The 26,975-nt window shown below is 44.9% G+C and overlaps 1 pseudogene; it reads left to right on the forward strand.

The window, feature by feature from the left end:
* The first annotated feature begins 3,262 nt into the window (after positions 1 to 3,262).
* LOC140588339 (uncharacterized) overlaps positions 3,263 to 26,975 on the forward strand; it is a 56,060-nt pseudogene continuing 32,347 nt past the window's right edge.

Consider the following 26,975-nt stretch of genomic DNA (forward strand, 5'->3'; position numbering starts at 1 on the left):
AAGTCCCATTGGGTGATTTTTTTTTAATTGTGGGCTCACAAGTTATTCTGTGCGCACAAGATAATTTACTCTGTGTTTGAGGCCGAGAGTAATATGAAAACTATGTCTACCAAAACTATATGTCTCAGCGTCTAAACAAATCGAACTGGAGAGACATTCATTTACAGTCAACAAGTAACACCATGAACTAATTTTCCATTTTTTTTAATGCTGCAAACTGTTTCTTTGGCATGAAGGCTGAATTATACAGTCCGTGTGTATGGTTGTGACAGAGGTGAAGCGACATGAATTCATGCGACATGACAATGCTTTTTCTTCGGTCATTATCGGTAATCATAATAATAATAATAATACACTATGATAAACAGGTACAGTAAATACAATAAATAGGTGTCAGTAATATCAAAAAATGTTAGTTGAACTCGGCGAGGTGAACAAATCAGCAAACCGATTAAAGTAGCAAACAATCTGTCTTAACGCAACCGAACAAAAGTGTCAATATTAATATGCATAACCCTATATTCCGTCAATTTGCAAATCATATTCAAATAATCAAAAATACTACATTATAACTTGGTCACAATTTATTGCACACAGGCTGTATTTTGTGCATCTTTAATATTGTTGACACTCATGTTTGGTTCGGTTGTGTCAAGATATACTATTTGCCACTTTACTCGGTTTGTTGATTTGTTCGCCTCACCAAGTTCCCCTAACATTTCTTGTCATTACTGACACCTATGTATTGTATTTATTGTACCTGTGTATACCTGTTTTATTACTGACTACCGATAATGAAGGAAAAAAGTATTGTTCATGGCGCTTCACCTCTGTCACGACCATTCACACGGACTGTATACCTCAGCCTTAATGTCAAAGTAGTAGGCGGTAGCGTTGTATTTACTCCTTCCAGTAATATTAATTACAAGGCTGTTGTATCTTATTGTACCCTAATGCCAGGTCTAGCAAACGTAGTATGACATGCTGAAATAAGCCTCTTACAACATGACAGCTATACGCAGCTAACCTGTTCCTTCCAAATAACTTCTGCACTCAAGACAAATATTTATAAATTTATTTATAAATTTATTAAAAAAAAATCTTTTTCAGTAGACACAGTCAGTCTAAGCTTAAGTAACCAATTTAAAGCTAAATTTGGAGAGAAAAAAAATCACCGGTCGAATGCTACCGTTGTTGCTTGTTCTACCCACTTTTTTCTTTCGACAAAGCTAAATACCCTCCCACTGACAAATCCAGGCTGTGCGTGGAGATCATGTGATATCTGGTACTTCCTCCATGGCGTACGTTTGCATAACGTCATGTCCGGACTCACTTGTGGAGGTCCTCCTGGTGGAGGTCTGCAGCCAGATGCTCTTGCGTCTGTCACTACATGATCTGTACACCCTACTGGATCCGTAGTTCCAGATCCGGTTCATTTTTAGAATTTAGTAATTGAATACAAAATAAAAACATTAAAATAACAAATCATGATTTTGTTCAGTCTGGTCAGTCACAAGACAATCATTCTTGGGTTAGAATTAAGTCATCGGAAAAAAAAAAAAATCATTACAAGCTTAATAGTCTTCTGATAATTCTCCAAACCCCTACGGATTAATCACCTTCGCAAGCACCGACCCACAATCTCCATTCAATCAAAAAGGTGCCTCCAGCTTTAGAACTTACCGTTTCACGTAAGTACAACATCATGTCTCCTGTTCCGTGTTCTGAGTGCAATATGTTTAAGTTATTCTTCTCCGGTTATTAGCGGTACGTTTACCTGTGAGAAGTGTCAGTTAGTCGCTAGGCTAACGGAGAAGATTGTAGTTTTAGAGGGACGTATCCGGACGTTACGGGACATTCAGGAAACAGAGAGTTTCATTGATTCAGTGTTAGCGGCTCCGGATATGCCCGCCATAGGTATTCAGTCTCCCCCCGCTTCGGCAGCAGAGCCTACGCAGCAAGGCGAGTGGGTGACGACCCGGCGGCATAGTCATAAATCCAACCAAAATTCACACCGGCACCATTCGCCCATTCGCGTTTCCAACAGGTTCTCCCCACTCAGTGAAACTCCCGCTGAGTCACCTGTTGAAAGTGCTCTAGTAATAGGCGACTCTATTCTAAGAAACGTGAGAGTAGCGACTCCAGCGACCATAGTTAATTGTCTCCCTGGTGCCAGAGCGACCGACATCTCGGCAAACTTAAAAGTGCTGGCTAAAAGTAAACATAAATACTGTAAGATTATTATCCACGTCGGCACTAATGATGTCCGATTGAGGCAATCGGAGATCACAAAATCTAATTTTATAGAGGTGTGCAACCTTGCGAAGAAGATGTGTGTGTCAGTAACGTGCTCTGGCCCCATCCCTGCTAGACGTGGCGATGAAATGTACAGCAGATTATCGTCGCTACATCGCTGGCTGTCGGAATGGTGCCCGATAAATGGTGTGGGTTATATTGACAACTGGCGGATGTTCTGGGGTAGGCCTGGGCTTTTGAAGAGGGACGGTATTCACCCCTCGCGGGCTGGTGCTGACCTCTTGTCTAAAAGCATAGCTCATAGTCTCCAGGCAAATCGCTGACTAACTAGAGCCAAGCCCAGGCGGCAGGCAAACCGGCATAACCGACCGCCTGCTAGTCGCCTAGAGTCGTCACCTAGGGTTCATTTTATTGAGACTGTGTCTGTTCCCCGCGTTTTTAATCATGGAAGCCGATTCCACCGGAGTGTGTGCCATAATAACTTAATAAAAATTACAATGAATCCGTTACTAGAAAACAGCTGTGATGCAGGGCTTAAACTTAAACTTGGACTTATGAATGTAAGATCACTGGCTCTGAAGGCACTATTAATAAATGAAATAATTACTGATTTTAGTCTTGGTGCCATATGCCTCACGGAGACCTGGCTTAAACCAAATGAATTCATGGCACTGAATGAATCTACTCCAGCTGAATACAGTTACAAGCATAACCCTCGACCAAATCACAAAGGTGGTGGTGTTGCTGCAATTTTTCAATCCAGCCTAGGAGTGACTGAGAAATGTGGTCTTAGTTTCAGCACATTTGAAACTCTTGTTCTTAGTCTTGCTGGCTCATCTCTTTCTTGCTCTTCACCCCAAATCACCATTGTTATTGTTTATAGACCACCTGGGCCGTACAGTAATTTTCTTAAGGAGTTTGCTGATTTTTTAACTAACCTGGTGGTCAGTACTGACAAAGCTGTTATTGTGGGTGATTTTAACATTCATATGGAGATAGAGTGATCCTTTAAAAATAGCGTTTACAGCTATTCTTGACTCTCTAGGTGTATGTCAGAATGTAGTCGGGCCTACTCATGCCTGTAACCATACCCTTGATTTGATTATTAGTCATGGCATCTTGGTGGAACATGTATCTATTATGCCTCAGAGTCCCCTGCTCTCTGATCATTACTTGTTAACGTTTGAAATCCAGTATAGCCTCCCGTTGACCGCAGCTCCAAAGTACAGAATCAGACGTTCCATTGCCTCACTAACTACAACAACATTTATGAAACAACTTCCACAGTCCTTCAGCCTTACATCTGAAGCATCGTGTATAAATGAACTTGAACAGGCGACTGCAAACATGGATAAATCCCTTCGTAGCACACTAGATCTTGTAGCTCCACTTAAGAAGATAAAGCATAGAGATAAGAAACCTGCCCCCTGGTACTCTGATCATACACGTGAACTCAAACAGGCATCACGCAAGCTAGAGCGCAAATGGCGCTCAACTAAACTAGAAGTTTTCAAATCTGCATGGAAAGAGAGCCTGTCTAAATACAGACAAGCACTAGTGACTGCTAGGTCTGTGTGTCTCTCCAGATTAATAGACGGGAACAAAAACAATCCAAAATTCCTATTTGAATCCGTGGCTAGGTTAACACAGAATTCTCCATTAAACTCGCAAGTCCCACAATCTCTTAAGAGTAATGACTTTATTACATTCTTTAATGGTAAAATAACTAAGATTAGACAGACCATCCAGTGCACGTCCTTAGCTACCTATGACTGCCAGACTCCTGCTAGTCTTAAGCCTATCAATAATGAGACTTTTGAATCTTTCATTCCTATAAAACACCCAGAACTCCTGAGCTTAATTTCCTCCTGTAAATCCTCTACAAGCCTCATAGACCCAATTCCTACAAAATTCTTCAAGGAAATCGCACCACAGATTAGCAATACCCTGTTAAATGTGTTAAACTCTTCTCTTAAGCTTGGATATGTTCCTAAACCTTTTAAATTGGCTGTTATAAACCGGCTAAAGAAAACAAATCTTGAACCTAGTGTTTTAGGAAACTATAGACCAATCTCAAATCTTCCTTTCATTTCAAAGATCATGGAAAAGGTTGTAGTTCGTCAGTTGTCTTCTTTCCTACAGAAAAATAATACTAATGAATTATATCAGTCTGGCTTTAGACCAAACCATAGCACAGAAACTGCTCTAGTCAAAGTAATGAATGATTTACTTATGGCTTCTGACCGTGGCTTGATATCGCTGTTGGTATTACTAGATTTAACTGCAGCATTTGATACTGTGGACCATAATATCCTCTTGGAACGGTTAGAAGGTGTAGTTGGCATTACAGGGACAGCACTCTCTTGGTTCCGCTCATATTTAACTGATCGCTATCAGTATGCACATGTGAACAACGAATCATCCAAGGCCACCAAAGTCACATACGGTGTCCCACAGGGATCAGTACTGGGCCCACTACTGTTTACCCTATTGTGGCGCCCGCCTCGATGGAACTAAGGTTCCTGGCTAAGGTGTCCGACTACGCCACCTGTGGCCTTACACCACAAGATATTCTATGCTAATGTAAGCTCCAACACCCAATTTAGCACCAGAGAACTCCCCCACTCAGGTACATTGGTCAACACAGGGACATGAAATTCCAGGGTTATACAAAATAAAAAGTTTATTGACAAGGCAGTTCAGATAAAAAAAAACCGACAACCGTAAAATGTGCTAATCAGGAACTATACAACAGCATCTTAATCGATTAGTCACCATAAAACTACCTTCAAATGTCACACCGGAAAGTAGTAGCTGCCACCCCGGGAAATATGGCTGACATTAACAATTAACAGTAGCCGACTGGAATAAATGACAAGGGGCAAGTTACCTGTCCTGGAAGAGTGAACCCAACCCCGACCAATGTGCTCTTGATACTGGTGGCTTCCTTCACCCACAGTCACAGCGCTGCACCCACACACGCACACACACACAACTATACACTACACACAAAGGTCATAATAAACGGTGAAGTGCTTATTACCACTACAAGTCGCATGCGGCGTGCGTGAGGACCCAGATCACATGACCTGCCTGGAGGCCCAGTGGATACAAATTCAAAGAAAAACAAAGGTAGATTTCTGACTGTAGAGAAATTAACTTACTTTAACAGTCCAATTGAATAAAACCCTACTGTCAGATAGTGGCAGCCAATACCCTTTCCCAAAAGACAGATAAATGGTGACTAGAAATTTATAAAAAGAAAATAGCAAAGAATATAAAGAAGAAAATACTACCATAACAAACCCACAATCATTACCTCTACAGGGCACAGAACTAAAATTTAGTATCTAATAAAATATAAGTCAGGCAAAGCAGCAGCAGCAAATCTGTCTAGTAAAACAAACAAGTGTTAGACAGATATAATATAATCTCCAACATGACTGGATTGACTCATTACAATAGCTCACAGCATCACAGTAGTCAGGTACATATCCAAAAAGCACCATTAAATATAAGGAACATAAATGCAGCTAGCTGGTCTAATTACAGCTCAGAACAGTACACCCAAACATGTTGCTGAGTTACCTCCGTGCATCTAGATTCCTTGGCCCAAATACTAGCTTCTGACGCCTCGTGCTCCGGCTCCCCAGAACAGCGTTGTTTTACTACTGGCACAGTGCCAGATTCCCACCGTAGCACGGGTGCTCACGAGTGCTCACGAGTCCTCCAGACCCAAACCTTGGTTAAAGCACAGATATTAAAATGCACCCTCTTTACCTACTCTCTGCATGTAAAGCCAGCTTACAGCAGTACTACCCTTGGTAGCTCAGCCACACGTCACACGGAAAGGATAGATACACCACTGGCCACCTATTTTCCAAACAACCTAATATTAGCTTTAAGCTACTTGCGACATTGTCGGAAAAAAAAGTAAACCAGACAACCGCACATACCTTCCTGCAGGACACAGCACGGACCCAGAGGGATGCAGTAAAGCCAAACTACTACCTGACATGCCTTAGGGAAGCATTTTATAGAAAATGGTGCAACCCAACATTGAATGGGTAGCCACTCAGAGCTACATGGGGGTGTGTCCACAGGGAAGAGAGCTACGGTGGCTGAAAGAGGACAAGGGCAGTCTACACTGACATCTGCTGGTTACATCCTTCCCCCCCAGTTTGTATCGGCGTCCCGCCGATGATATAACCTGGACTTATACCCCAAGAAAAATCAACAGGGGGGGCACCAAGACCGTAGCCCAGCCCAAGCCTAACACCAAGGACGAAAGGCTCCGGTAACCTCGCTATTGGACCCAAGTACCCAGGAGACTGCAGCCCCGTCTGCTCTGCTCCCAACCGGTGCTGGCAGATGATAGGGGTTCCCATGCCTCCCCGCAGCAGTCCAAGGAGTCCTGCGAAATGGTACTATACTGTCATCTGGTCCAGAACCTGCCAAGGCTGAGGGTACTGGGGGTTGTACTGAGAGATGTGGTGATGCCCATGCTGGAAGTAGGGCAACCTCAGTGGCCTCAGCCTGAGGGGCGACGGAATTAGTTTGGGCCAGCGATGTTGGGGGTCTCATTACGCCCACGCGAACCCATTGTCCCACCTCTTCTCGGTTCTCATCCCCTGTGCTCAAAGGTTCCACTGGACCGCTAGGTGGCTCCAGGCCACCACAAGAAGGAGCAGATTTCAACAGGGTCCGATGCACCTGTCGGCTCTTGGTCAGATCATGCACAGGTGCTATGGTGTATACGACCCCCCCTGGGGATGGAGCTCGGAGGACTTGATGGAGGATGGGACTCCAGGCATCTTGGATTTTGGAACGACCCCTGATTGTACAATCGCGGATATAGACAAGCTGTCCTATCTCTAAATGGTCAACCACGGCTCTCTGGTCTTGTCGATCCTTCCTCCGTGTGGCTGCTATTTTCATTCGTTCCCTGGCCCCTTGAAAGGCCACATCCATACGCCTCTGATGCTCCTGCACCCACTCGCTCACCCGGCCCCCTTGTGGTTCCTGTACCCTACCTAACAAAAAATCAACAGGTAACTGAGGCTCTTGGCCAAACATTAAGAAGTGTGGAGACTCACCGGTTGACTGATGAATAGTGGTATTATAGCTAAACACCAGCTGAGGCAAGTACTGGGGCCAGTGTCTCTTCTGCTCCGCAGACAGAGTTCGCAGCAGGTCACACATAGTTCGGTTAAATCGCTCACACTGGCCGTTACCCTGGGGGTGGTAGGGTGTAGTTCGGGTCTTCTGGACAAACTACACAACTGGTAGATGACAGTACTCTCAAAGCTCCGGCCCTGATCAGAATGGAGGCGAGCGGGGACCCCATATCGAACAAACCACTCCTGGACCAGCACACGAGCCACTGTAGTTGCCTTTTGATCACGGGTGGGGACGGCCTGCGTGAATTTAGAAAACACATCAGTCATGATCAGCATGTATTCCTTATCGTCCGAAGATTGTTCCAACAGCGTAAAATCAACTGCCAGTATCTGGTTAGGACGGGAAGCCAGTAGGTGTCCCATAGGTGCACGAAGCCTGGGCTGAGTGGTCCTCGCCAGGGTGCAGCGCTCACAGTTATGACACCACTGCTTGATGTCTTCTCCCATGCCTGGCCAATAGCATCGCTGTCGTACCAACTCAGTGGTTCTTTCAGCCACCTGGTGGCCATGCTCACTATGGAGTTTCAGCAACACATCTTCCTTCAAACAGTCTGGTAACAAGAGTTGATAGGCTCCCTCTCCCCCATCAGGTTGAAGAATGCGATGATACAATAGGCCCTGTATTTCCACAAGCTGGTCCCACTGCCTCAACAGCACCTTAACTGGACCTGATAACCCTTCCCGGGCTAAGGAGTTGGGCGGCTTCTGTTTCTGCTAGAACGGGAGAAGAGCAGAGATGGTTGGGTCTGCCACTTGCAGAGCCTCCATATCAGCAGTTGTCCGGTAGGGGAAGACGGATATACTGACTTGAATCACCTGGGGTCGCTCCTCTCGCCGGCCTGCTTGCTGCACAGCAACGGGCATCACGGTGCCGACTACCACTGAATCTGGCATGCCCCGGAGCTCTTCAGGGGGCTGCCGGGACAGCGAATCTGTGTTCCTATTCAGGCAGCCCGATCGATAACGGACGGTATAATTATAAGCCGAGAGCTCCGCTACCCATCTCTGCTCTGTGCGCCCAGCTTTGCCGTCGCCCAATAGCTCAAGGGATTGTTGTCCGTCCAAACGGGGCACTGCTGACCCCACAAATACTCCCGAAACTTCTCTGTCATAGCCCATTTCATGGCCAGAAATTCCAGCTTCATTGAGCTATAATTTTTCTCTGGAGGACTGAGGCTACGACTGGCATAGGCAATGGGGCGGATCTTTCCCTCCTGTTCCTGGGACAACACTGCCCCAAGCCCAGTATGGCTGGCATCTACCTCAAGGATAAAAGGGAGAGTAAAGTTAGGAAAGGCCAAGGTAGGTGCATTCACCAACTTGTTCAGCTCTTGAAAGCTCTCTTTACAGGCATCTGTCCACGCACCACCAAGCCTTGGGCCCTGGCCCTTCCGTATTTTCGGCCCAGCCAATTCAGTCACCAGACGATGTAGTGGGGCTGCTAATTTTGAAAAACCCTCAACGAATCGCCTATAGTAGCTCGCAAAACCCAGGAAAGACCTAAGGTCAGGCACAGTTGTTGGTTGGGGCCAGTTACTCATGGCAGCAACCTTGCCAGGGTCTGTCGATACGCCTTCACGTGAGATTACATGACCCAAATACTGGACCTCCTTCCTGAAGAAGCAGCACTTTTCCAGCTTAGCCTTAAGACCTTCTTTATGGAGGCGGTTCAGTACCAGGTCCAGACGACCCACATGCTCATCCACACTAGAAGAAAATACAACTATGTCATCTAAATAAAGCATGAGTGACTGGCAATGCTGGTCCCCAAATAACCTCTCCATCAACCGCTGAAAGGTGCTAGGAGCATTGCACAGCCCAAAGGGCATACGATTGAACTCGAAGAGCCCAAAGGGCGTGCAAAAGGCCGTCTTTGGACGGTCTTGCGCGGTCACTGGCACCTGATTATAGCCACTAGCGAGGTCTAGGGTAGAAAACCACTGGGCTCCAGACAGGGCCTCCAAAGTCTCTTCAATGCGAGGGAGAGGGAATGCATCTCTCCGCGTCTTGCTGTTCAGTTGCCGGTAATCCACGCATAACCGGAGGCTCCCATCCTTCTTCCGAACCAAGAAAATGGGAGAGGCATAGGGGCTGCTACTCTCCCGGATTATCTGGCTATCTAACAACTGACGTAGATGAGCCTTCACTGCTTCGTAATCGGAGGGAGGAAGGCGTCTGTACCTCTGTCTAACAGGCCTATCATCAAGCAAGGGAATATCATGTGATAACAAGTTAGTGCAGCCAAGATCACCCTCAAATGCAGAGAAGACCATCTCATATTCAAGGAGCAATGACCTAACTTGTTCTTGTTCGGGGACAGTGAGCACAGATAGATTCAGAGACTGGATTTGCTCCTTCACAGAGCAAGTCTGTGCGGAATGTGCCTGAAGGGTTGCTGTGAGGATATTGGGCCCAGCTACCACCTCTGTTATCCCGGTTGGGAGACCTTCAATGCTCACATGGGCTAACCTACCTACAGAGTGCCGAGGGGGAAGGGTGGCACGTGTCCTGCCCACATTAACAACCGGAATAAGAACTGTACCAAGGCCGGGGAGACTAGGAGGCCCTCAGGGAGGGAATCACTTGCAGGTTCCAGCAACACAGTGGACGAAGCTACCCCAAAATGCATGGAACACGTAGCAGCGACCACCTTAATTAACCCTATGGAGTGCACCAGGGGCCCCTTGCATGGGGGGGCATTTCTTCCCTCTTTGGAATAATTACCTTATAACTTCAGATATAAAAGTCACAGACACATGCCTGATACCTAAAATCAAAGTTGACCCCTTTACAATTGATTGTAGGAAGTTCAATAACGAAATGAATAACCTGTGTATAATTTATGGACATGCGAATATAACAAAAACAGCTGGAAAAATACAAAATCTGTCTTTGTGTCTTGGATTTTTGTAAATATTTCAAAAACTACATGATGGAATAGGTCCAATTTAAAAAATCTGGTTCCCAAACTTGTTTTCTACATGTGTGCCCAATTTCATATCATTTGATGCAGCCCAACAGGTTTTACGGAGGAAAGAGCAAATGGTGCAACTGGGAGCCTTTCCTATCCAAAACCTAACCTAAACTAATCTGAAACCTATCCAAAATGGCAATAGTGTAACTAGCAGTGTTTTTTGGGGTAGCAACTTTCTTTCTAAATGCATTACCACTTATAGGTCATAAGTAACAATTTGTCACACATCATCACCACACATTTGTAGGAAAATCTATATTTTATTCACACGACTTGTGCCAAACCTATCCAAAACCTATCCAAACTGGCCACAGTGTAACTAGCAGTGTTTTTTGGGGTAGCGTCTTTCTTTCAAAATGCATTACCACTTATGGGTCATAAGTAACATTTTGTCACACAACATCACCACACATTTGTAGGAAAATCTATATTTTATTCACATGACTTGTGCCAAACCTATCCAAAAACCTATCCAAAATGGCCGCAGTGTAACTAGTAGTGTTTTGGGATAGCGTCTTTCTTTCTAAATGCATTACCACTTATGGGTCATAAGAAACATTTTGTTTCTAACCCTAACCCTGCATAACTGTGCCCAAACAAAGCCCGACAAGTGCCCCGCATAACTGTGCCCAAACAAAGTCCGACAAGTGCCCCGCATAACTGTGCCCAAACAAAGCCTGACAAGCGCCCCGCATAACTTTGCCCAAACAAAGCCGACAAGTACCGTACATAATGTTGCCGAAACAAAGCCGACAAGTACTGTACATAACTTTGCTCAAACAAGACCGACAAGTGCCCCACATAACTTTGCCCAAACAAAGCCCCGCGTAACTTTGCACACTTCAAAGCTTGACAAAGGTGATGCGGAACTTTTCCCAATGTACCACAATACAAGTGTTACCAAAGCAAATGTTAATTGTAATTTGCTGAATCACGGAATTATAAAAATCTATAGAATAAAAGAGTAAAATGTAAACTGTAAATAAGTGTACTTATGTCGAGCGTTGCATCCTCTCCGCGCAAAAAAGCGTCCTCCTCCATCGAATCAATGGATAAAAGACACTTTCTTCCCCCGAACCACTCTTCAAAATCATCTTCTGTGCTTTCTCAACAGTGAAAGTCATCCGAGCCATTTTTCTTCAGTCAAAAAAGTTGTCCGAAAATAACTGGGTAAACTCACGGAGACTACGTGCGCAATGCATAATCGAGACACTCCCACAAATACTGCACCTGCAGAGAATAAGTTGCGCATTCATGTCCCCAGCGCGAAAAACAATGCCCAATCAGCACATCCCATACCATTTTGCAAACCTTAGACACACCTCTATTGGATGAAACAAATGACACTGTAATTTGATGTTCATGTAAAAAGTTTATTATGGTGAAACATAACCATGGGCAAAGGTTCAGTGCGTAAAAAATAATGTGCTAGCAGGGAAGCAGAGCATATATCTGAAAAAATACTTGACAATGAAGGATTACAGTGATTGATTTATGTACATAAGAGATCAAGCTTTCAAACGAGGGTAACTTTGTCATTTTATTCATTGGTTTTCTTCTAAAACTCCGAAGATAAAAAACATTGCACGAATGTACAGAATGCCGACTGACATTTTTCCGCGATGAGTGAGCAAGCTATTTGAGAGCATTACAGTCATATTTATGGAAAAATGCGTGTTTTGTCTTAATACTATGACGGTTTATGAAGTATTGGCCGTGAAAGAAATAGTTTGAAGTGCTTAGTTTTCATTTTATTAACACTTATATTTTACTTCCTGACACTCGACCCGTTTAAAGATGGCTACCATGGTCATTTTATTTTTACTTGTTACAAAAAAACCATGGCACAAAAATTGCGCAACTTTCTACAGATATTATCTGAAAGGTTTTTTGTAGTGTAACAAGCTGTTTTTGGTTGATTTGATACATTTGTTTCTTTTATTGAACGTATGCGTCCGAACCACTAGGCGGCGACAGTGAAAGAGTTAAGAAGGGTGACAGTTCCCCGAATTCCTGGATGGCAAGCTAGGAGGGACGCATGTCCCCACTGGAGCGTTCGGGGACGTAGAAACTTGGGGACGTAGACCCTGTTTGGAGGACCCCCTGCAGGAGGGTGGAAGAATTGCTGGACTGCCTGGACGGCCTCCTCAATACCCCAGGTTATGGCTCCAACAAAATGGCTGGGAGGCAGGATGGGACTGGGGTCGTCATTACGGTTCTCCCCCTCGAACTGTCGAGACAGTGCGTCCGGCTTGCTGTTCTTCACCCCTAGTCTAAACGAGAACAGAAAGTTAAAACGGGCGAAAAACAGAGACCACCTAGCCTGGCGGGCATTCAGGCGTTTAGCAGTGCGTAAGTCCCCTCCAACCAGTGCCACCATTCCTCCAGAGCCAACTTCACCACCAGCAGTTTGCGGTTTCCAATGTCATAATTCTTTTCGGCCACCGTCAGCTTACGAGAGAAAAAGGCACAGAGGTGCACCTTGTCATCTTCAACAGAGTGCTGGGACAAAATGGCCCCAACTCCTGAACCTGAGGCATACACCTCGACGATGAACTGGCGAGATGGGTCAGGTAACTGCAAAATGGGTACAGAAGTAAACTTATTCCTTAGGTTAGTGAAGGCGTCTTGGGCATCAGGAGACCACTAGAACGGAACCTTGGAAGACGTGACCGCTGTGAGAGGAGCAGCTACCATACTGTAACCCTGGATAAAACGCCAGTAGAAATTGGCAAAACCTAAAAAACGTTGCAGATCCTTCCGTGTGCGCAACTGCGGCCACTGACCGACAGCCCTCACCTTGGCGGAATCCATTCTGACCGTGCCCTCTGCAAGAATGAATCCCAAAAAGGAGATGGTGCGTTGGTGGAACTCACACTTCTCAGCCTTTACAAATAAACCGTTCACTAGGAGCCTCTGCAGGACCTCGCGTACGTGCTGCACATGGTCCCTCTCGTTCTGGGAAAAGTATGTCATCCAGGTACACGAACACGAAGCGATTCAGCATATCCCGAAGGACTTCGTTGACCAGGTTCTGGAACACAGCAGGAGCATTAGTAAGCCCAAAAGGCATCACCAGGTACTCATAGTGACCAGTGGGCATGTTAAACGCGGTCTTCCACTCGTCACCCTCCCTGATCCTGATAAGATGGTAGGCGTCCCTCAAGTCCAGTTTCGTGAAGAACCGTGCCCCCTGTAACTGATCTAGGACAGAAGATAACAACAGCAGGGGTTATCGGTTCTTAATAGTGATTTCATTTAAGCCACTATAATCAATACAAGTGCGGAGCGAACCGTCCTTCTTGCCAACAAAAAAGAAACCCGCCCCCGCGGGTGATGAGGATGGTCGAATGATGCCAGCTGCTAAAGACTGTCCTATGTATTCCTCCATGGCTGTCCTCTCAGGAGCAGAAAGGGAATATAGACGTCCCCTAGGTGGACTAGTACCCAGAAGCAAGTCGATGGAACAATTGAAAGGATGATGAGGCGGAAGGGCCGATGCCCGGGACTTACTAAACATCTCCTGAAGGTCCTGGTATTCTGCGGGTATCTTGGAAAAGTCCGGGGTCTCCCCAGGGGCTTTAGACGCCACAGGTGGCCGGGCAGAGCATAAGCAATGGGAATAGCACAACGGACCCCAGGCGGTGATAAAACCCCTTCCCCAATCGATCTGAGGGTTATGCCTGAGGAGCCAAGGGTGACCTAATACTAACGGGACCTGTGGGGTATCAATTATAAACAGAGAAATATTCTCAACATGGTTGCCAGACAAACGGAGACTCACCGGGACAGTAGCGTGGGTCACCGTAGCCATTCTTCTTCCCGTGAGGGATTGAGCCACCAGGCGCACTTGAATAGGTGTTGTGGGTATCTTCCACTGCTGAACCAGGGTGGCGTCTATAAAACTGTCCTCTGCCCCGGAATTAATTAGAGCAGCTAACGACTGCTGCTGAGTCCCCCATGACAGCACGGCTGACACTATGGGGCGCGGGGGAGAAGAGGGCAAACCCGAAGCCACGCCCACCAGTACCCGCCTCCTTACTGGTGGGCGTGTCCTTTTACTGGACACAAAGCGACGAAATGTCCCATCTTCCCGCAATACAGGCACGCCCAGGAGGAAAAACGCCGCTGCCGTTCGGCAGGTGATAACCAAGCCCTGTCAACCTGCATAGGCTCGGGCATGGCCTCTAGGGGGCTAACAGTGGACTCCGCGGGTCGAGAGACACGTGCCCCGTCCCGCCGTTCCCTCTTGCGTTGGGTAACCGGTTGTCTACGTGGAGAGCCAGGTCGATGAGATCCTCTAACTCTTCAGGAAGGTTGCGAGTGGCCAGCTCGTCCTTAATGCCTTCGGACAATCCCTGGTAAAAAGCATCAAACTGAGCTGTCCTTCCCCATCCGCAAGACATAGTCAGAGTGTGGAAACGGATGGAATACTCAGAAACGGAGCGACGTCCTTGGCGAAGCTGCATTAACTCACGCGCTGCTTCTCTAGCAGATTTGGAGCGATTGAAAACACTCCTCATCTCTTCCGCGAAGCTGGAGAAGCACGCGTAGACCGGAGCTCCGGTGTCCCAGGCTGCAGTCCCCCATTCCCTTGCTGGTCCGGTGAGCAGCATAATTACATAAGCAACCCTGGAGCGCTCGGTCAGAAACGTGGAGGGTTGCGGTTCGAAAACAATAGAGCATTGTGACAAAAAGGACCGGCATGAACCCGGGTCCCCATCGTACTGACTGAGAGGTGACAGGCGAGGCTCGTTCGGCTTACCGAAGCGGCGAGGGCACTGGAATGAAGCTGCTGGACCTGGGAGGCTAATCCCGTCAAGCCTGCGTGGAACGTCTCCAGGGATTCCCCGATCGGCGATAATTTGGCCTGATGCTGTCCCAGGATAATCCCCTGTTTACCCAGGGCGTCCGTAATGCGCTGGACACCATCCTGATCCGCTGGGTCCATCTTGGAGGCAAGATATTCTGTTGAGAAGGCAATAAGACGGACACTGACGCGGCAAAGCTGTAAGTCCTGATGTTTATTTACTTCTCTCCTTAGAGAAGTCAGAGGTACCCAGGGCAGAGCCCGAGAATGTAGCAGAAACTCAGGCGGGGGGATAGGAAGATCGGCTTCGGTACAGACGAGGGAGAGGCGCAAAACACGGTCGGGAATCCAGGCAGGGGTCGGGCGATCAGCGTCGGTCCAGAAAGAGGCAGAGGGGAAAAACACAGTCGAGGGTCCAGGCTGAGGTCGGGCGATCGGCGTCAGTCCAGAAAGGTGGCAGGCAGAAACTCGGAGTCTAGGAAATGTAGCAAAGGTCAGAACACGGGAAACACACACCGGAAAAAAAGCTCGAACTCAGGGCACACCATGAAGATCTCGCACTGATCAGAGAACCAAGTTGCCTGATATAGTGAAACCGAAACCGGGGAAAACAAGACACGGCTGGGAGAGGAGTGTCTGGAACGGGAGCAACCGGAACGGCCATAAAAACTGGTTGACAGGACGCGAAAACCTCAGGGAAGCCCTATGGATCAGAACCCCTGGAGGGGCATGGCTGAGACGATGATGGGGGTTCCTCAGTGCTATCCATGACAGGTTCCATGACTAAGATAAACCCTGTCACCCCATTGCTGAGACCAAAATGAACTCTTCCTTTTTAGAATGAGTTTCTTGTTGAAAAATAAAATTAGCATTCTTCCCTTTACAAAATTTTTAAGTCTCTTAGACCCCTTGCATTAAGAGAAAGTAAAGAAATACCAGTTTTAAGTTATAACAAGAGAACACATAAGAGAAAAGTAACTGTTAAGAGTTGTACAATAAACTCAGATGTATTACCAACCGAGATCCTTATGGAAGCAAAACCCTGAATTTATAACTACAGTCGAACTTCGTTACAACGTACCTCGGGGGACATTAAGAATTTGTACGTTATAACCATAGTACGTTGTAACCAAGTCCCTCAAAATGAATGATATAACACAAAATGTATATAAAAAAACTTTTGGAAAACACCCCTCAAGTTGACACTATGACATACAGCTTGTATAGTTTGAAGAATATAATAGGAACTATATTCTTCAAACTAGGTTAATATCAGTTACTCATAGACAACCGACATAACGCAAAATCCACTGCCGGCTTATCGTTCAAATCGCCTTACTGTAACCTAATGTCAAACCGAAATTATGCACTTGTATATGATTCAATTGGCTGAAATAAATTTCGATACATGTGTTAGACATCTATCTTTTGTTAATTTCTTTCACTATATGTCACACAATTACCCCAATAACCACACAGTTTCAGAACTTAGTTCGCGTCGGCAGTATAAGGCTGCCATGTATAATTCTGAATTATTTCCACCTTGTCGGTCAGCGAAATCTGTTTCCTTTTAGCAGGCATCTTGCTTGATATGCGGCAGCATGACACCATGCAAAACCATGAAAAAACGGGGGCTGCATGCAAGGAGTCCGGCCGGCGTGGAATGCTTCGTGAGGATAGGTTCATAGTTAGGCGTTGCTAAGCGATGTAGATGGCCGGCAACAGCCGATTCTGAATTGTGCGCGCGCTCGGAAGATTAGGCTGTACGTTGTAACGAAGGTCAGTTTGCCTATTTTCCTCTGAAAATCATGCGTTATATCGAAGTTTACGCTGTAAAGGTGTACGTTCTAACCGATACCGGCAAATGGAATAATGCATTACGCAAATTCGGGACATCGAAATTTGAACGTTGTATTGGTGTAAACGTTATAAACGGGGTACGTTGTAACGAGGTTCGACTGTACCTCTTGCAACATATACAATGGTAGGATCATACCAAGTTATGGTGTGACACTCTGACCGTTTATGAAGGCATAAGGACCTCGAAACATAGTCTTACATCCATTTTTCCTTGCTTGCTCAACTTTTTGCTGCACAGCTTTTCTTGCCTCACTGTCTTCTTTGATGAGGTCTTCTGCAAACCGGATGTTGAGATCTCTGCAGACTGGATGCTGTTTTTTTGTTCGCCAAAGTTCATCTCTGTAGATCCTCCCTGTGAACTGTTATGACTTGTCGAGGACGGTTAACGTTGTTTGAGCCGACTCTGTGCACCGAGTCAAGTATGAAGTCCATCTTCTCCTTCCAGTGTGGAGTAATCTTTGTGATGATGTCTGCGACGAGAGCTTGAGTATTTTCCTCTTTTCCTTCTATAAGACCATTCAGTCTTAAGTTCCATCTTCTTTTGCATCGCTCCACTTCTGTCGCTCTTTTCTGTCTCGTTCAGACATTTCACTTCATCTTCTAACTTCTTGCTTTTTTCTTTATATTCTTTGATTTCAAATGAGTTAATATCTACAGCTTTGGCGATGTTAGCTATAGTCAGCGTGTTTTGTTTCAGCTCCAACTTGAAATCCATCATCATATCTTGGAGAGTGCCGATCGCATCTAAAATCGCGGCCTTGGAAACGCGCTCTGTATTGAATCCGGAAGTGACGTCCTCGCCCAACCTCATTTTTTCTGTGGTGCTGGTGGTTTCAAAGGTGAGGTTAAGTTGTTTTTCATGCCCTTGATGGATGTGTCCATGTCTTCTGGTGTGCAGTAGTCATGTAGGAAGAGCGATTTAGCATGATCGGTAGCTTTACCATTAACTTTGGCCATAACGGTTTTCATACCAGTTCTTGAGAGTGACCAGATCCCTTTAACAGGGACCAGCGGTTGTCACTGAATCAGCGATATTTGGCAGAAAAATAATCTTCTGTATTGTACATCTTACTTGAGCATTTCCAGGGTTTTACAACGCAGGACGATTACCAGGCATCTGCTCCCTCCACCATCTTGCCGAGCCCTGTTGATTGTTACACCCAAGTTGATTGTTACACTCTGGAAATGGCATTATGGTAAGTGTTATTAGCCCAAAAAATCATGAAAAACGAGGTTTGAAATTTTCTACATGAAGTGCAGGGATACTATCAGTTAATGTGTATGATTTAGTGTTGTTTTGTGCTATAGTATAGGCTGAAACCTGCGGTAATCGTAAGACAAACTTTCATTTGTGTATGCTAATGAATTTTAGTTTTATTGTTAACAGGAATGTTAAATCTGCATTAGCATAATTTCAGAAACTACTGAGAAGTATCAAAATGCATTTTTTTTATCAAACTGAAATGTTTAATTATTTGGGCTAATGCCAATAAGAAAGTTATAGACTATATTTATATGTGTGACCTCCACGGTGTACTGCAATAACCAGATGGTATCGAAAACCGACACAGGACGGATTAGGGTTTGATCTTAAAAGCATTTATTTTTATTTTATTCCCAAGCACAACAAAGGGGTTAAATAACTCCCAAATGCCCCAGGTGGTGATTTGACTGATGACCTATGACTTTCAAAAGGTGGTCCAAACCCTTGGCCAATTCCCCTGTTACAGCCAAAGATCTCCTAACATTAAGCTGGGACGCTATTGCTCGCGTATCCCCCCTTATATAAAACAAATCAGGCTGCTATGCACGCAAAACCAAAAAAAACAAAACCCGCACGGCAAACAAAATCAAAATACACACGAGCAGCATACAGCAATCCAATCGAATGCACAACCCGGGGTCACCAGAGCACTAAACATCCCAACTAATAATGCTCAGGGAAAGGCCCAACAAAGGGTACTAACGGACCACCAGATGGACTAAATGGCATTAACCATATGGTAAAGGGTTAAGATGCTAAGGTAGCTCAAAATAACAGGATATACCCCGTCCGCTAAAAGAGGGGAAGAGAAACAGTGCCTAAAGCTCCCCAGATGCTGCCATTCCCTGCAGACACCAAAACAGTTTATAAAACCCACCCTCTCTATTCCTTGTAATAGCCGTAAAGATAGAGACATGTACCTCACACTAGGGCAGCCTCTATATAATCCCCAAAGGAACCCAGGCTCACACCGGTCGATTAGGCTTTCCCTTCCGATCATCTTCTGTATAATAAAATCACGTACAGCAAATGTTAAAACTGCATTAGGCTCAACCATAATTCAGCATTACTGAGAAAGGATAAAACCCATACCTTATACTGGCGACCGATCTTAGTCTGGATTTGTGACTTCTCCCGCATTTTCATATCCCACCAGCAATACTTAAACTTCCTGGTGATCATTCTTATGACATCCTAAATGTGCACCGCCAAATTTAAATGCCACACTCCCGCCTTCCAATCGACCATCAACCAGACCAAACGGTAGTTCACCCTGGATCGCGAGACTATGAGGGCATAAATATGGTGGAATACTACACTCAGATATCAAAATAAAAGTCCACTCAAAACGTCACAGTGAAAGTCCCCTTCTCATCTACATTCGAGCTACTCGTACCGGTTGCATAAGAAACGTGTATTGTTACGTTCTGTAGTTTGTCTGATTTCTGTGTGTGTTTCTGGGTTGCTCTTTATGTTGCAGGTCACTCCGTTGATGTGGACTGATGACGTCTGGGGTGGAGATTTCCCTTTATAAGGCGTCTTCGTTTGCATGATTTATCGCTGTCTTGATGCCTGACGTTGGTGCACGTTTGCACCGTGACGACTTAAGTGCGGGGGCTTTTATCCTCAACGATGAATTGCTCATTGTGGTAACCGGGATACTGGTACCTGACTCCTACGGTGGTGGGGCTCAGTTCAGAATGTGCGCGCATGTACATTTACCACACGTAGTAATACTGCCTGTCTAGTCACATCAGTTTAGGGGCGGGTGTTACCTCTGTATTTTGGGTAGGACAGAGTAGTTCTTCTATGGGGATTACATGGATAGGTAGGTTATGCTGCATTCCATATGCCTTCTGTTTGTCTTTTTTCACTTGCAGCGCATTTTCATTTTGTTTCTGCTTTTTCTTTTGTTTGTCTTTTTTCACTTGCAGCACATTTTCATTTTGTTTCTGCTTTTTCTTTTGTTGGTCTTTTTTGAATTGCTGCGCATATTCATTTTGTTTCTGCTTTTTCTTTTGTCTTTTTTCACTTGCAGCGCATTTTCATTTTGTTTCTGCTTTTTCCTTTGTCTTTTTTGAATTGCAGCGCATTTTCATTTTGTTTCTGCTTTTTCTTTTGTTTGTGTTTTTTGAATTGCAGCGCATTTTCATTTTGTTTCTGCTTTTTCTTTTGTTGGCCTTTTTTGAATTGCAGCGCATATTCATTTTGTTTCTGCTTTTTCTTTTGTGCGTGTTTTTTAATTTGCAGCGCTTTTTCTTTTCTTTGTCTTTTGAATTGCAGTGCATTTTCATTTTGTTTCTGCTTTTTCTTTTGTTTGTGTTTTTTTAATTTGCAGCGCATTTTCATGTTGTTTCTGCTTTTTCTTTTGTTTGTGTTTTTTGAATTACAGGGCATTTTCATTTTGTTTCTGCTTTTTCTTTTGTTGGCCTTTTTTGAATGCCAGCGCATATTCATTTTGTTTCTGCTTTTTCTTTTGTGCATGTTTTTTAATTTGCAGTGCATTTTCATGTTGTTTCTGCTTTTTCTTTTGTTTGTGTTTTGTCTCTAGGGGCCACCGTAATTAACCCATCTGCATCGCAGAATGACTCAAAATCCCTGAAATGTCTCTGTCAACCCATTTCGGGCAGTTTTGGTGTATTACATTTGCACTCGTATTCCGAGTCGGATTCCGAGTTTTGAAGCGGGAAGTGTGAATGCGCGTTCCCATTTCTCGGAGATCCGAGAAATATCTCGGAGCAGCACAGAGGATCCTGAGTTCAGAATACAAGATGGCTGTGCCCTTTATCAACAGAAAGGGAAGTTGTAGTTTTATACTGTTTAAACACTACTTCTCATTTGTGGCTCATTAAATCGGTCGCACACACTATACCGTCCAACTTATCTGTGGACATGTTGCTACGGAGTTTTAGGTCCAATCCCATTTCTCCTCCCTTAGCCCTACCACTAGATTTCGAGGGCCCTCCCTTCCGAAGTTGACTTCACAGATCGTAGCCACAATGGGTAGGGCTTGAAATCTTTACCTAGGAATTGGGACACCACTCGCTTATGAGCTGCCTCGTTTGCTTTAACATTACAACATGATTATACCACTGACGTGTCCCTAGAATATTACAGAATGATTATGACACTGTTGATTTGTGGATTAGGATTCCTTTGGCAAAAAATTAAGAATATTGCATGCAATATTTCTATAAAAACATGCACACGTTTTGCATAAACAATATGTCAGGAACAATGTCTTTTACATATTCCACGATGTAGAATAATGCACTTAGAACAGTGGTTCCCAAACTTTTTCCAGCCACGTACCCCTTGAGACATGTCAGCCTCAGCCGCGTACCCCCTGCTACCAATGACTCTTAATTAGTGTCTATAAATAGATTGCAATACCGCATTCATAAAAATACCGTAAATACTGCACAGTCGATTATTTCTCACCACCAAATGAATTTATTAATATATTTTAGTAATGACACAATTTTAATCACGAACTTTACTACTTAATACTGTCATGATCCGCTCCGTCCGCTCCTGATGTGTGTCACGCCCCTCATTATCCACATGTGCTTCCCCGATCGTGCCCAGCTGTTCCTTGTTATTTTGGCTTGTCTTCTGTATTTAGTCCGCGTCTGAGTACGTTACCCCAGATCCGTCATTAATGTTTGTTGGTGTCTTGGTCCTGTCCACCCGAATAAACCTCGTTTGCCTGCATTCTCTGCTTGCCCCGCCTGCTTCCCGGCTCGCTCGCTCGCCCGATACAACAAATACTAGCAGTGTATCAAAAGATTTATTAGAATTAACCATTTTGTCGAGAACATAAAGACCAGATGTGAACTTTCAATAAACATAACTTTATTTAATGTGATGTATGTGCTTGGGCAGAAGCACACAGCTCTTCAATGTTTGGCTCAATTTGGGAAAGGCTGAGTCTTAAATCGTTTTCCACACAAAGTCTTGCTCTGTATTTTGTTTTCATGTTTGTTAAAGCAGAAAATCCACTTTCGCATAAGTATGTGGTGGCGAAAGGCATCAGTACGGTGGCTGAGAGAGCTCAACACGCTGCAACTTCAAGAAAACACATGCAAACATAAAAAAAACACAACAAATTAAGAAAACGTCTCCATCAGTTTGACAACACAGGCGCTGCAAATACGGAAACGCGCTGCAAACACACGAACGCGTAGCAAACACAAAAAACGCGCTGCAAACACAAAAAACGTGCTGCAAGCACAAAAAAAGCGCTGCAAATAGCAGGCACCACAACGGAAATGTTTCAGGGGGACCTCAAAAAGTGACGAACCCATCTGGGAGCTGATTATTTGTTCAGTGGCTTTTGGTCAGAGCAGAGGTGTTGTGCGTGAACTAAAAGGTGTTTTTTTTTTTAACAACCTGATCATACGATTCATTGGTCTTTTGGATATTATTAGACTAATCTGACGAATCACACACTTAACTGTGGAACGTTATTAATTTAATTGCCAATAAATATCTAAATAAATATATGCAAATAAATGACAAAATTCTGCAATGCTTCATTAATGGTTAAAATCAGGTCAAAATTCATTATAGATTGATGGAAAAAAATATATTTTACAATTTATTCAGACCGCTTAATAATAATGAACAACGGAATACAAATAAAGCATGCTAAAATCGGTAACATTGTAATTTTTTTTTTTTTTTTTCCAGATCAAAATGTATTGTCCGTTCTGTGGCTTTCAGCGGCCAACTTTGCACAAATTTTGTAGCTCATCTGGGCGAAATGTTAGTTTTGTCGTGGAGAATGCCCCTAAACCTACAGGTGAGGACCAGGTGTCATGCCAGGCTGTGGTAATATGAACAAATAATCAGCTCCCAGATGGGTTCGTCACTTTTTGAGGTCCCCCTGAAACATTTCCGTTGTGGTGCCTGCTATTTGCAGCGCTTTTTTTGTGTTTGCAGCACGTTTTTTGTATTTGCACCGCGTTTTTTGTGTTTGCAGCACGTTTTTTGTTTTTTACACTTCATGAGTGTAGCGCACATATACGAGGAGATGCGCCAGGCCAGCCACATCCATGGACTCATCCAATTGTATTGCATAAAATTCACTGTGGCGTATGCGCTGAAGTAGCTGCTGTAAAACATTTTCTGACATTGCATTGATGCGTCGTGAGACAGTATTGTTTGATGATGGAATGGACAGTATCGTCTTTTTTGCCTTTTCCCCCAACATTATTCCTACCATATCTAAAGCAGCAGGGAGAACGAGCTCCTCCACAATAGTGTGGGGTTTGCTGGTTTTAGCCACTCTGTAACTGACCACGTAAGATGCTTGTAGTCTGTTTTTATTCATAGGATCTGGCACTCGAATGCAGGTTTTACTTGTTGAAAGTGATTTTAGCTGTCGCTCAAAATATTCTCTTGGTTTTTTTCAAATGGGTCTCTAAATGTCTGCGCAATAGTGAAGGTTTCATTGAGTTGTGAGACAATACTTTTGCACAATTAACACATTGTGGCAGGGAAAATCCACCAATATTTATATATGTGAACCCCAGCAAAATATAATTGTCATCGTATTTGCGCTTTGATGAGGTTGTGTTACAGTCCCAGCTGACATGCTTTCTCCCACTTTGAGGCTCCGCATCAGACCCTTCATCAATTTCCACATGACTGTCTCCAGCTATACTAGCCACTTGGCTAGTAACCACAGATACATCTGTGCTAGCATCCCAATCTGACGAACACATTGTTGTTGAACAATCACTGGCAAATGTATCTTCAGATATGAGCTGATTGGTGGTAGTGGCCGGTGTCTCGGTGGTAGGGCGTTTCTTGTTAGCCATTTGTCCATTTTGGCGCTGCACTGAATGCTTGGAGGCAACTCCGACAGTCAGGTGTCAGTCAATAGACCTTTTTCACGAAAACCGGAAATACGTAATCGTAGGGTAAACTTAGTTCCGGTCAAGAGTCAATGCATTAGAAAACCCGGGATCAGAGAAAATTCAACAGAGAATATATACAACCTCTCTGACAAATTTGCCCAAATGTACATTTGCAGATGTTGCTAAACCCGTGGAGGAAAACGAGAAAGAGCAAACTTGATAAAGGCTACAAATTTTTCCACGAAGAATTTGTCCATAAGTATCAAGGTAACTGTTACTGAATTGCTCACCACATGTAAATTTTAAAGGAAAGACATTAACGGCTTTTGTTAATGTTTAAAGGTAGAAAAACTTTAGATGTATTTGTTAATAGGCAAACAAAAATGTGTTATTTTAAATTAGTATAGATACCGTAACTTTAGACGCAAGATGAACACCCTACACACGCACACAGAAAAGCCCGGACATTTGCACAAACGCACAACCAAGAGTGGGGCTTTAGAGTTTGATAATCAAAAAACACTTAAAATGTATAAGGATCGCTTTGTTGTAGCGAAATTTTTAAATAGTGTGAGCGTGATGTAAATCGTTTAGGAGTCAAGAACATACAATATAATTAATACCAATTGTTTTCACTGTAAAAATAATTCCCATGGTTGTTCATATTCTCATTCTTACTTAATATTTACTTTTTAATAATATATATAACGAACCGAATCAGGCTTAATCAAGATAGGTGATCTATGACTTTAACGATCCCCAAAATTAACCTCCTGGACCGGACAAATACAAATTAACGAATGATTAAACATTATATGCGTCTCTTTTTGTATGTTTTCTAAATAAGACCACGTGCCCATACCCAACTGTAATAGCGATTAAAGCGATCTATTCTTTTAGTATTTATGTTAAAGCAAGACATTTATTTTACTACTGTTGTGGGATTAATCTTTGGAAACACTTAAGTTTAATAAGCACAAAAACATATGACATAAACACGACTGTATTTTGTGTTTTACGGCTTTTTTGGAGGTCACCGACTCCGCTGTTGTGAGAATTACTGACTGTCTCGTTGTTCGAATTCGTGATTCCCCCCACTCCCTCGCGTAGCCCCTACAGCCTCTTGCGTACCCCAGGGGGTACGGGTACCCTAGTTTGGGAACCGCAGACTTAGAAGACTATTGCAGGAAACACAGTAAACAATCGGGGGTGAATTTCCCAAAAGTGGCGTAGCCAAAAAACTACATAAAAAGGACTTTGAATGCTCTCTCTCTGAAAAAATACGTTCTTAATTCTTCGACAGTTTTGTGAAACTCACCCCTGCTGTCACGCTTCGAGGGTGAGCGAGCGGATAAGGTAGAGGTCGGAGCCGTAAATACGGACGAACGGGTTTAATGCAGGCAGACTGACAGACAAGGCACAGCACATGACACTACAATGACAAGTCTGGGGTACATCGACTGAGACACGGACTAAATGCACAAGACTAGGCAAACGAAACAGGAAACAGCTGGGCACAATCGGGAAAGCACACGTGGATAATGAGGGGGCGTGGCACACACTAGGAGCGGACGGAGCGGGGCGTGACACCTGCTCAGTTCTTTTTCTATAAATACTAGAGATACTGCTCTGTCTGTACGCACGGAATTAGTGATTTTCAGAAATTCAATCTCATACTCCGTTTCACTTACATTAAACTAAGATATTCCGCAAAATTTTTTATTTTTTTTGCAAGCGTATTTATAAAGATATGAGCATATAACCAGGGGCCAGCGAGGAGTTTTTTGATGATTTGATTTGCCTTCCCTTACAGTCCAGAATTGCAGAGGGCAGCTCTGGTTTATTTTTTCTCATAGTGCCCAGGATCGGGATCGGGCGAGCCGGAAAGCAGGCGATCGGAGCCGTCAATACGGACAAACGGGGTTTTATTAGGAGCGGGAAGGCGGACAGGAACAAACATCCAAACACTACAATGACGGAACTGGGGACAACTGACTTAGACACGGACTACATACAAGACACAGGCTAAGGGTAACGAATCACAGGTAAGAAACAATCAGGGAATCACACGAGGTAACGAGGTGGGCGTGGCACACATCGGGAGCGGACGGAGCGGGGCGTGACAGAACCCCCCCCCAAAGGCGCGCACACCGGGCGCGCCCGAGAGGAGGCGACGGACGGGACCGGGGAACAGGACCTGGAAGACAAGAACAAAACCATCAACGACACCAGGGAAACAGGACAGAGACACAGAACAGGAACAAAGACGAGAAAAACGACAAGACCCGACAGGGAACGCAGACAGGCCGACAGAAAAGGGCGACACGGAGGGAACACCCACAGGCGACACGAAGGGGCCAGGAGTGAACGAAGGAGACACAGAGGGCCGAGGAGCAGAGACAGGAGGCAGAAAGGGAGGAGGAACAAGGGGAGCCCAAAGGAACCCAGGCGGGCGACAGGCAGCGGCCGGAGGGGCCGCAGGGGAGAGGGAGAAGGGAGCAGGAGGGAACACCGGTGCAGGCAGAAGGGGGAAGCCGCGGCAGGCGGAGGCGGAGCCGGCGAAGGCGCCGTCCAACGCCCAGCCGGAGCAGGGGGGCCCGGAGGCGACCGACATGGAGCCGGAGGAGGGACCGAGGACCGGCACCGAGGATCCAGGGGGGGACCCGGCGGCGACCGCCGACCCCGAGCCGGAGGACCCGCAGGCAGCCACCGAGCTACAGCCAGGGGCCGAACGGGCGAGCCAGGGGGCAGGGAGGGCGGGACCCGG

Source organism: Paramormyrops kingsleyae, chromosome 3 (assembly GCF_048594095.1).
Source record: "Paramormyrops kingsleyae isolate MSU_618 chromosome 3, PKINGS_0.4, whole genome shotgun sequence".
NCBI classification, from domain to species: Eukaryota; Metazoa; Chordata; class Actinopteri; order Osteoglossiformes; family Mormyridae; genus Paramormyrops; species Paramormyrops kingsleyae.